This window comes from Alosa alosa, chromosome 17, assembly GCF_017589495.1.
Source record: "Alosa alosa isolate M-15738 ecotype Scorff River chromosome 17, AALO_Geno_1.1, whole genome shotgun sequence".
Classification (NCBI taxonomy): domain Eukaryota; kingdom Metazoa; phylum Chordata; class Actinopteri; order Clupeiformes; family Clupeidae; genus Alosa; species Alosa alosa.
Genome location: NC_063205.1, coordinates 6,677,832 through 6,689,500, shown reverse-complemented (window position 1 = coordinate 6,689,500; position 11,669 = coordinate 6,677,832). Strand labels below are relative to the sequence as shown.

Below are 11,669 nucleotides of genomic sequence, written 5' to 3'. Positions count from 1 at the left end.
GTTAATCAGCCATGGTTACTCAAATGACGCATGCTGTGGCAGAGTGGAGGATTTGACCCTGGTGTGCTAATGTTTTGTGACAGAAGTGGTGCGTGTTGCGTGATCTCGGCACTGAATGCCGACTGTTTCAGAGTGGAAGTCCTCAAAGCACAGAGCAACCCCATCCCCTCTTATCAGCATCAGGGGAGACACAGGAACTTCACTGAGAGAGAGCCATGTGTGCATGTCTGTCTGAGAGTATGTCTGTTTGAGTGTGTGTGTGTGTGTGTGTGTGTGTGTGTGTGTGTGTGTGTGTGTGTGTGTGTGTGTCTGTTATCAAGAATCTTCCCTCCCCTGAGGTTTCCCACTCTTTTGTCTCCTGCTAAGGAGGAGGAATGGGAGGAGCAGAGAGGATGAGTGGAGTGGAGGAGGAGGAGGGGGGGCATGAGGGGAGCGTTCCCCCCGCCTTAATGGCACTGAGGTCCCAACAACAGAAAAAAAAAGCTCCTGGAACGCCGGCATTCCCAACCGCCTCTCCCCGTCATCTGAGCATCGCTATAGGAGAGGTAGAGTTGGGGAGGGTGTGTGTGTGTATGTGTGTGTGTGTGTGTGTGTGCGTGCGTGCGCTGGGCGAGCGCTGGTGGGGGTGGTTCATATTGGCAGCATCATATACTGTGTGTGTTTTGTTTCCAGTCAGGCATGCGTGCTTATCCATGGGCATGTGCATGAGCGTGAGCGTGCTGGCCGCTCAGAGCGCTCCATCCGCTGCCTTCTTCTCTTGAGTGTTCCTGGTGACGCGAGGACACAAAAGTGTGTGTGAGTACCTGCTTTGCCTTAATTGTTTACAGAGTTTGAGCTGGGGTGGTCTGTATGAGAAAGTATTGTGTGTGTGTACTGTATGTGTGTGTCTGTGTGCTGGTGGTGTGCGTGTGTGTGTGTGTCTGTGTGGTGATGGTGTGTGTGTGTGTGTGTGTGTGTGTGTGTGTCTTATTGTGTGTCTGTGTGAGTGTGTGTGTGTGTAAACTCTGGGGATAATGAGATGTGTAACTGACTGTGGGGGTGGTACACCGACTCCACGTGCTACAGCGGAGGGCCCTGAGCTTGTGCCTGAGCATGTTTTGTGTTGTCAGTATAATTATGCTTGGACAAGACACAACAAAATACAACCTTTACTGTGATCTAATTTAACCTTCCGTCCGTCAAAAACATTAATGTTAAAATTATGTTGATAGAGCACTGGTTTGTTATTATTAGTATAATGGATGGTTTAAAATATTGAACTTGTGTGCTTTTTTGGCTGACATGTTCTGTATTCTTATGCATTTTTACATGTGATTACCAAATAGTTGACTTACAGTATGTTGCAAAGCAACTTTCTTTGTTTCTAGTTAATGCGTTAGCGCATCCCTCTGTGTCCCGTCCAAATAGTGAGCAGGACTCAGTGAAAGCTCCATGCCCCCATCTGAGATCCAGCTTGTTTGTGCCCCAACCCAGATGTGACCGCCTCTGATGCGGAAGAGATTTCTGCTCTTCTGATTGAACTCTCACTGACATTGTTAAAGCAGATAGAGTATAGCGCTCGAGTTTCAGCATTTAACCAGTCAATGTCGTAATTAACAACATGAAAAGGAGTCTGATATGCTTTTCAGTAAGGACATTATATGAGTCAATTTTGTCAGGAGTTTTTGTTGAATGAGGGAAATGCTTGGTTGCTTTTTATGTGTTATGAAGTTTATATTCAGTATGTCATGGCCATATGCCTCTTATACATATGCAACATATGGCTAATTTCCTTGAAGGATTCTAGTTGCTGATTAACAATATGCCTAAGAGCTATTGGATTATTGTTGCATGTCGCTGCTTAATGACCTCTTTAACTTGCATATTTGAAGGACATACGGAACTGATCACTTGCCTTCTCTGACCTGGGAAGATTAGCCTTGTTAACTGTCATTTGGCAAAAAACCTGAGTTCTTTCAACACTCAAACTTTGAACGACTGCTATTAGCTATCTGCATGTATTTTGAACACTATATGTGATCTTAAAACCAGATAAAAGCACACTCACTAATAACAGCATTTTTAACTTGACATAAGATAATGCAAAACCCTTGGATGTCAGTTTTGATTCAGTGAGTCCAGTTTGACGGAAGCCATGCTTATTTTGCCACTGCCACGCTTCATGGTGAATGAAAGACTGACAATGCCTAGGGACTGAGAAAACAGGAACAATGTTCTGGCTCAGACCGAATGCCTTGGATGAAAGTGAACGCTGTATGTATACTGTTTTATGGTCTGTGTCATGTTGAGAGACAAGGGAGGGAATTTGTGTGAGAAACGTGAGCTGACGTGAGGATGAATTATGCATCAGAGATGCTGTAGGTTCTGCATACAGTACACAGAGACCCAGAGGGCACAGGCAGCCAACCGCCAACTCCTTCAAAAGAGCCTAGTACTTCACCCACACTCACAATGCATTCCCAATGAAAAGGCTCCACTTATACTGTTTTATTTAATGCTATTGCTTTTCCATGGTTGGTATTGTGTGAGTAGTGTGGGCGTGATTTGTACGCACTACGCAGCCATAAAGGTTAGACAGCAGTAGTATAACACAGTGGTAAAAACATATTAGTGATGGCAAAGCCAAACAGGTTTAGGAAACAGTGACACCACACACCAAACACACAAATACAATCTACAGTCCACAAGTAATCTGTCAAATGTATAAGAAGTAAAAAACAAAACTATTTAGATAGCATTAATATACAGAGATGCAAAAGTCCGGCTTCAGAAAGTAAAAGTCCTGCCATTGGTTCTACCTCTACACTTAACACAGGATATTTTACTAATTAGCTGATCTTAGCAGGCTTAAGAGTTGTGCTAATCATAATCAGCTGATTAAGCGAATGGTTCAAACAAAAATGTGGCAGGACTTTTACACCTCATACACCACAACATATTGTTAATATATGACACGAACCACAAACATAACTTGCGTCACACTCGCTTGCTGGGAAAAGACTGCTCTAATCGCAGGTTACTGAGGTACTAAAGCCACCTTCTTCCGCATCTGTTGTTGCATCACCACCATTCTATATTCTGATGAATATTTAATGTTTGGGAGAATATAGCTCCACTGTTATGGGATCTTTGTTATGGTGTCTGTGGGGTGTCCATTCTTTGTGGGAGTTCTTTGACCAGACGGTGAATAGAGTCACTTGAATAACAGCCATTCAACAATGCCAAGAGTTTTAATGAAATATTTAACTCCTTGAGAGGGACAATGAGGAACTGCCCTCCTTAAAATGTTTGTCCAATGGCCACAGGCATTTCTCTGGATCATGCTATCTCTTTGAGGCAGGCCAGTTGGAAGATCAAAGTGTTTGTTGCTCAGAAATCTCCTTATCTGTCCGGGGCACTGCACTTTCCAAACTCTGTTGTGGTGTGTGTGTTGTTGTGCCCAGGGGCAGTCACTGCTGGAGTCATGATAAACTCAGAATCGATATGAAGTGACAAGCTGACCTCTGGCCTAGACCACAGCTGGGGCTGTTGATAAACATTTTTGGTTGGGGCCAAACTGTGAGGGGGAGATTGAATTTTTGAGGGGATATCTTCAGCTGCAGGGTAAGACTCTTCTAAATAGTGATGCAAGGATTAGTCTGGAGTACCATCATTGTTTACAATATTGTTTGCAATAATACAATATTTTAGCAAGTGAAAAATTAATTAAGGTTAACAATAGACCACAAGATAAGGCTATATCATCAATGTAAGCCCATTTGTAATGTGTTAATAATGACCATAATACAGGTTTATAGCTGGTGGGGATCACATTTAAACTATACTATAGTTGGTGGGCTCAGACAGAAAGTAGAGGGGGTGGTAATACTGGTAACAAGTTTATGACTCAGACAAGTTCTGACATTGTAATGTATTGCCGTTATATATTTTGTTGATGTTTTGATTGAAGTACACCTGAAATATTTTTAGAATATGACCATAAACATTAGAAAAGTTACCGCTGGTCACTAGACTCCTATATGATTATCTGTTGGGTAGGATGTTGTAATGAGAATGTCCATCCGTCTATCCATGTGAAAAATATTGGTTTGATGTATGTAAAATGTCATACAAGGCAGAGGGTCACAATAACCGTCATCGGTTACAATTTACTTGACAGTATGGACATAAGAGTGACATGACACTGTCATGAATGTGTCATACACAAGTCATAAACGTTTATGACAGAGCGCTTCTATTATTAAGTGACATTCAGTTTTTGCCATAACAAGTTAGGGTTAGGTTTAGGTTTAAGATTAGGGTTAGAGGTTTGGATTAGGGTTAGAGGTTTGGATTAGGGTTAGGGTTTGGGTGTCATGACAGCGTCATATATTCATGTCATGTCACTCTTATGTCGATACTGTCAAGTAAAGTGTTACCCAGTCACCTTACATGATCTTCCGGATTTGGCTCAGAATACAAATGCTGGAATTGGGTTTCACTTGGGATGATATTGCGTGACAAGGGTAAAGGTCTGCAGTCGCCTGACTGCACTTGTTGTGAATGCGATGTGCAAATGCAGATTTAAAAATGACTTTGGAGACTGCACAATTACCCGCATCTCTGTGGCCCTCCAGACCCCTCCCCTTCTCTCAAGCCCAAGCTCATTCAGCTCTTCATTATTCTTCATGGTTTGCTGATGACAATCATGCCCCAACCAATGCCCACCGCCGTTACCATGGAGGGCCACCGCCGTGTTCCAGCTCGTCCTGGCTGAACTGCGGCACTCCCCTCTCTGATCTATTCAGGCAAGACCAACCCTTCCTATTGCGGATGAAAGGCGCTCTTGTCACCCCGCTGCGGTCAGCTTCACTTGGCAGCCTTCTTTCCACCCTGTTCCATATGGCCCCGTCGCCCACATCAGTCAAGAGGGCAGCCTCGTTGGAGAAAGGGAAAAGCAATTTGCTGGCCAGGGCCCCCTCTCCTCTCAGGGGGGAGTCCTGCTTTCTCCCAGGGCTCTGGAGTGTTCTCACTGACCTGAACACAAGCACCCGCATGATGGACAGGCCACTGCTAAGAACCCCTCAGTAAACTAAATCCTGTAAGCCAGCTCCAAACACTCATGCTGGCTATTTCTCTTTGGTCCCAGCCTGCAGACAAACAAATAACACACACATGCTTTTCACAGTATGTGTAGACCATATTGCAGCACTGGGTGTGTTTTAACAGCTTGGTCTGAACCATGCTACTTCATGGTTTATAAAGCAAAGGCAGAAGGGCACCTTAGATGCCCCCACACACACACACACACACACAAACACACACACACACCAGCTTTTAGATGGAGTTTATTCATTTCCTATAAATGGCCAATAAATGTTTGATACAAGTCTCATGAATGTTTGAAATAGGTAACATTACACATGATAGAGATTGAACCATGGAATCTACCACAAATGGACAGAGAGAGAGAGAGAGAGAGAAAGAGAGAGAGAGAATGCCTTGCAGCATCTGAAGGCAACGCCTGGGTATTTTAAGGAAAAATATTCATATAACAAAGTTAGAGGAAGGGCACTTGTGTTCAATGACACGCACTTGGAAAACTCATTTGAATTCACGACAGGTAGATGTGGGAGTTCAAGTGTTCTTGAGGAGGAAAAGGGTAGTTGTGTATACACAATATGGGGATGGAAGGGTGAGGAAGAGAGTGGGGAGGTAGAGAGGATAGATAGATAGAGAGAGAGAGAGAGAGAGACTATGAATCCCTGCATTAGTCTCTCAGGAAACTTTGATCTGCATGATTATCAGCAAAAGCTGCAGCTCAGCTCAAGCCAGTAAGCAGTTCTCTCTAGCGCTGCGCTGGTCGTGAAGTGAAGTGAAGTGGTCCTCCTCACAGACTCCAGCAGTCTCACTTCACAATCCCTGTCAATCTCTCAGCCACACGGGGAGTGAGAGTGGCCTAAGCTGCTGGCACTGCACTGTAAGAGTGACTGGATGTTATGGGACGGTGCGTCATGTGACCATGTTAACCCACCGGGATTAGAGTTTCTGAGAATGAAGTCAATGGATTTTTCTGTTGTTTGTTGTGACTAAATAAGAGACCAGAAATGACACAGGGCTCTCATATTTTGAGCACTGCTTGGATAGAGTGCTTACATTTGGTATTTGGCTGTAATATGTCAAATGTACTAATATGCATGCTAATGTGGTATTCATAGGCAAAACATTGATTATTAGATGCCATGTCTGCCAATAAATGAGATACAGAAAATACAAATGCAATAACTTGCATAACACAGTACATAGAAACACACACAGATTTGCATATTCTTCAGTCAACTTTTCATGAATGCACAAAGAATATGCAAATGAGCTGTATGGAAACCTTGACATTTGCCTTGTCAGTCTACTGGCTGACATAAACACTGTTATGAGATGCAGTCGTTTCTGGCAATTTGCTCACAATACATTGTGCAGCATTTTAATCCACTTCATGGAAACTCTTTTTAACGGTCTAAATGTCAAAATGAGGTTCTACTTGTGTGATACTAAATCATCTGTAAACAACAGCCATGCTTGCCAGACAAAATGTATCTGGCTTACATTCTATGACCTTAACAAGACCACTAAGATTGATAATTTCGCCTAAATGAATATATTTACACAGTTCTACCAAAGATCCTTGATTACTCTGGTTCTACCTTTGTTTATTAGCTAATGCTGTGGGCTGTGTGAATTAAGGAAGGCAGAAAGTAGCATGGTGGTGTGTCCTGACTCCGGGGGAGGATCTTAGTCGTTGCCAATGCCATGCCGATTTGTGAAATTTACTTTACGTAGCCTATTCAAATCCTTGAATGTGATGGAATTCATTGAAGCATCACAATAGTGACATATGTAAAGGGTATGTGACAAACTTTTCATGCACTGCTGACAGATCAATAACTGTGGAAAACCATCGACGCAGCATATTGTAAGGCTAAAAAGCAAAATTATAGTTGCCTATTTGACCTTTTTCGCAGCCATGGATGAAGTTCAGGGACAGAGACCATGAGATGTCATGACTCCGGTACTGCTACTACTGTACGTCGCTGGTTTATTCAGAATATGCAGAATTAACTTGTAAACATAATCCTGTAACTCAACACACATGTAAACACCTTATTCAAAATATGCAGAGTTAACTTGTAAACATATTCCCGTAACTCAACAGGCATGCAAACAGCTTCAAAGTCAAAGTCAAGTAAGTCAAAGTCTGCTTTATTGTCAATTTCTTCACATGCCAAGACTTACAAAGAGATCGAAATTACATTTCTCACTATCCCACGGTGGAGACATGACATATTATTCAGAATACAGCTTATTCAGAATATTGACCTTAATCTGGATATGGTGTGCATAAACATAGTCAATGTCACCCTGTCTATCAGAAAACTATTCCCATTCATGGATGCTGAAGGCTCATGGGACTGACTGCTGATGCTTAGATGATGCCATGGTTCTCCTACAGAACTGATGTCATATCCCCTCAACCCATGTAATAACTGCCTATCTGAACTTCACAAGCTTAATCACGTTTGGAGCAGAGACAACTTTGATGTGTGAGTTAAGGGGGCGAGATATACTGTATGTTTGTGTGCATGTTGGCATGTGGTGTTTCAGTGTAGATGCTTTGTGTGTGTGTGTGTGTGTGTGTGTGTGTGTGTGTGTGTATGTGTGTGTGTGTGTGAATGTGTGTGTGTGTGTGTATGTGTGTGTGTATGTGTGTGTGTGTGTGAATGTGTGTGTGTGTGTGTGAGAGAGAGAGAGAGAGAGAGAGATGTGTGTGTGTGTGCGTGTGTACACTGTGTTTTGTTTGGACTGGCATGGTGACTGTGTCTATCTGTGTGGGCCTTCTACCCTGTGAGGCTGAGCTCATTGATTGGAAGAGCAGCTGTGTGTTATCAGCTTGAGTTAATCTCTTCTTTGGGACACTTCAGGTTTACTGTTAATGGGCTCTCGAACAAAGAAAAGGCCTCTGGCTTTGGAATAACCCTCCCAGGGTACGCTGCTTACCTTACAAGGATCTCTCCAGCTGATGGTACAACAGTGAAACACTGTCCACTTGGGAGGCTGTGATGGCTGAGGAACAGTTGAACAACAAAGAAAATGGCCCCCATAATGGGAGCTGAGCTGATTGAGAGAGATTGGAAAAAGAATAAAAAGAGAAGTGATGTTTCATGTCCCATCTTGTTCAGTATTACTAGTGTTCTCACCAGATGCGTCCTCACGGTGGCTGTTGTACTTATAGTTACACATTCTGGGCACATACAGTACGGATGCACATGTGTTTCATTTACAGATTTCCACAGAGGGGATTTAACCGTGTTTATTTGATGGGTACCCGGCAGCATATGTTTATGTGCCACAGCCCAAACTGTGAGGAAGGGTCATGAACAGTATGGCTTGGACTTGAACAGGCCCAGGAAGACTGGGCAAGCATACAATTACAGGTACACATAAACAGGAAATGAGTGCTGGCAGGTGTTGTGTGGGTGAGGGATGATGACAGGTAAATGAAAGAGGTGGCAAGTAACCACAGGTGGCTCAAGGATCATGGTGCGGAGGAGCCCCTGGATAACAAACACTGAGATCTCATTTGAATCAGAAAGACGCCACTGACGGGGGAATGTCAGGGGAGATGGGAAGATGTGGGTGCACTCTGAACCACAAAGGACATTTTAAAAGTGTGATTTCACATCCTTTCATTTTCTATTGTTTATTCTTGCCTAAGTGGTGCAGTACAATGGATGCATGCATTCTGACTGGGCATGTGAACCAATTTGGTTGTGGCTTTCTGGCATTACATTAGGGATTTCATAGAACATCTTTATTTGTACTTATTTGAGAAAAGGTTAAGCAAATTGTCAAAAAGCTGGGTCATTAAAGCAAGCGGAGATATATTATGTGCAGTACACATAAGCTCCACATAGGCTCGGATGAAATATCAGCAAACTTTTGGCAGTTTGGTCTTTCTGTTGTAGTCCATTTCCCCAGTGATGAACCGCTGCCTCATCACAAGAAAAACAGTGGGACAACTTCACAAGTTATGACTCAAAGCTCAAACCTTTTTTAAACAGACATACTGAGAACAGGTTCCAGCATGCATATCTTTGTATTAGAGGGAGTCTGTTTCAAGCAGGTTGTCACTGAAAGAGAAACATGATATGTTTGGTAAAGTTACATAAAGTTTATTCAGGAAATGTTTTGGCCTGGGAGTTATAGGGAGCATCACAACAAAATACTACAAATGGTGTGGCAGCTTCTTTTGACACACTGGATTAAAGGCTTAGTTTGAATATAATAACTATGCCATGCTAAATAAAGGGAGAACTCCAAACCCAGTTGTGTAATTTGTAATGGGCAAAAACACAAATGGCCACACACACAATATCTATTCTGAACACATTGTAATATGTTGTCTTTTCACACAGAAGGGTATTCACAGCTGCACTGTTTGCAACATCAGATTGAGGGCAGCCGTGGCCCACTGGTTAGCACTCTGGACTTGTAACCGGAGGGTTGCCGGTTTGAGCCCCGACCAGTGGGCCGCGGCTGAAGTGCCCTTGAGCAAGGCACCTAATCCCTCACTGCTCCCCGAGCGCCGCCGTTGAAGCAGGCAGCTCACTGCGCCGGGATTAGTATGTGCTTCACCTCACTGTGTGTTCACTGTGTGCTGTTTGTGTTTCACTAATTCACCGATTGGGTTAAATGCAGAGACCAAATTTCCCTCACGGGATCTAAAAAGTATATATACTTACTTATACTTAGATCAGGACTTCACTTGAATTTCCATTAAGGACCACCGGAAACAAATTAATATGCAACTAGCCATCCCATGTGCTCTCTAGCTCTATGCTGTTCACTTAAGCCAGCAAGCTTGTTGTCCAAGTGCAGGGCAGTCATTATGGGCAGCCTCTGCAGTAATATTCCAATGCACGCTCACGGTGTAAAAAATAATTGGAATATCATTACTTACTCTCACTGAGGTCGACGACCAACCAATCTTGTTCCTGCTGCCACCCCTTGCCCTTTTCGATTCCTTCCATTGACTTTGCCGGCCCCGAAGTGTTAAGCCATGCATCACAGCAATATGGGTCCGTCTTCCATGCGTCGACTACAAAGCAGGAAAAAGTCAGTGGGGGGGAAAGACATCCAGTGCGCAGAATGTCACCTCTGATTTCTAACTGCACCAGAGGGAGTTTAGAGATAACAGGCTGCACTCTGGCAGTCTAATGTGAAATCAGTGTGTTGCCACAGGCAAATACTATAATCAGCTTTAGATCTGGTCTCACAGAAACCCGCAGTCCTTTATTATTATTATACTTTATTTTGTACTTTTGAAAGTCAGAGTCCACATCAGCATTGTTATTGTGGAGGACAGTCCAGCTTTCTATAGCCCATTCAAAGTGGCTGTACGGTAATCTCTGGTCCAAGGTTCGAGAACATTAGAGACTGAACAAAACCCAGCTACTTAGAGGTTGTTAACATTTTCACGGCCTTGAAAGAAAAACATTTCAGGGGGAGCATTATTTGGCTATAGCCCGGCAGAAACGACACGCAGCATGAAAAGCTGGGCACACAACAGGAGGAGGAGGAGGCGTCTCTCGTGTGGTTTTGGCCCTGCTGTTGTTCTGGAAACACGATCCGGCGCTGCCACAGAGCCTCTCAGCATACAGGCGCTAGAGGAGCCAGCCACCGTCGCTGCCGCTGCTGCCTCTGCTGCTGCAACCACATGGAGCTCAGCACCGAGGAATCCAGCAGGAGGATCCTGGCACCCGCTCTTCCTCCACACTCACCACAGATGGAATGTGCGCTTCCGTCACAAGCACAAGGCACGGGACAGTGAGCACTGGCTTTCTCCAACTGTGGGAATGTAGACCTCTGAATGTAAATACACACAGTGGTCAAGTGTATAGCCGTGGTAGGATATATTAGAGTCGTTTGTTTGGTTCTTCTATTGAAATATGACTTTTTTATTTATCTGTATGTGAAAGTGAGTGTGTGTGTGTGTGTGAGAGAGACTGAGACAGAGGAAGAGATCAAGTGCATATTACTATCCATTGTGTTCTCATCGGAATCCTGAGTTTGTTTTCAGGCAACATTAAAAAAACACACTATCCTGTCTGTGGAGGGTCCGAGATAAGCAAGGTCCAGGCTTGTTCCTTAGAGATCTATCCGTATCTATCATGGAACAAAGTGAGGTTTTCTCTTCTGGTAATGGTTTTATTCCAACCTCCAAAACAAATACCTCATCATACTAGAGATACTGAATGGGAAAATGGACAGAAAACACATACAGCCAGAAACAGAGAACCACATTGTGGGAATAGTGTTGTCTTCCACACATAAACAGCATTAGTGAAAATCTATCAGAGATGCTGTGAACGCTCCGAATGCCTTGTGATGTGCGAATACTGACAAATGTCATTCGCCTCTGAGCATGGCAGGGTTTGCGTCATGACAGAGGCAACAGCCATTAGGGAATCGAGTGTGTTGGTTCTCACCTCTCGAGCCCTATGGGCTGGCAGATTTATCTCTGAATACAAAAGACCAAAGACAGGTTCACCTTTTATTTCCAGCACTTGCTCAAGGTGATAGATATGGGAGAACAACTTGTACACCTGGACCCTTGAGCACTTAAAACCCAAATA

General features: G+C 43.6%; 1 protein-coding gene across 1 annotated transcript in view; it reads left to right on the top strand.

Moving 5' to 3' along the window:
• Positions 1-392: 392 nt before the first annotated feature.
• The window catches only part of LOC125310591 (E3 ubiquitin-protein ligase Midline-1-like), a 48,975-nt gene continuing 37,698 nt past the window's right edge, over positions 393-11,669 (top strand). The window contains exons 1-2 of the mRNA XM_048268169.1: positions 393-545; positions 673-795. The gene's annotated coding sequence lies outside the window, so the exon portion shown is untranslated. The remainder of the gene's footprint in view (positions 546-672; positions 796-11,669) is intronic.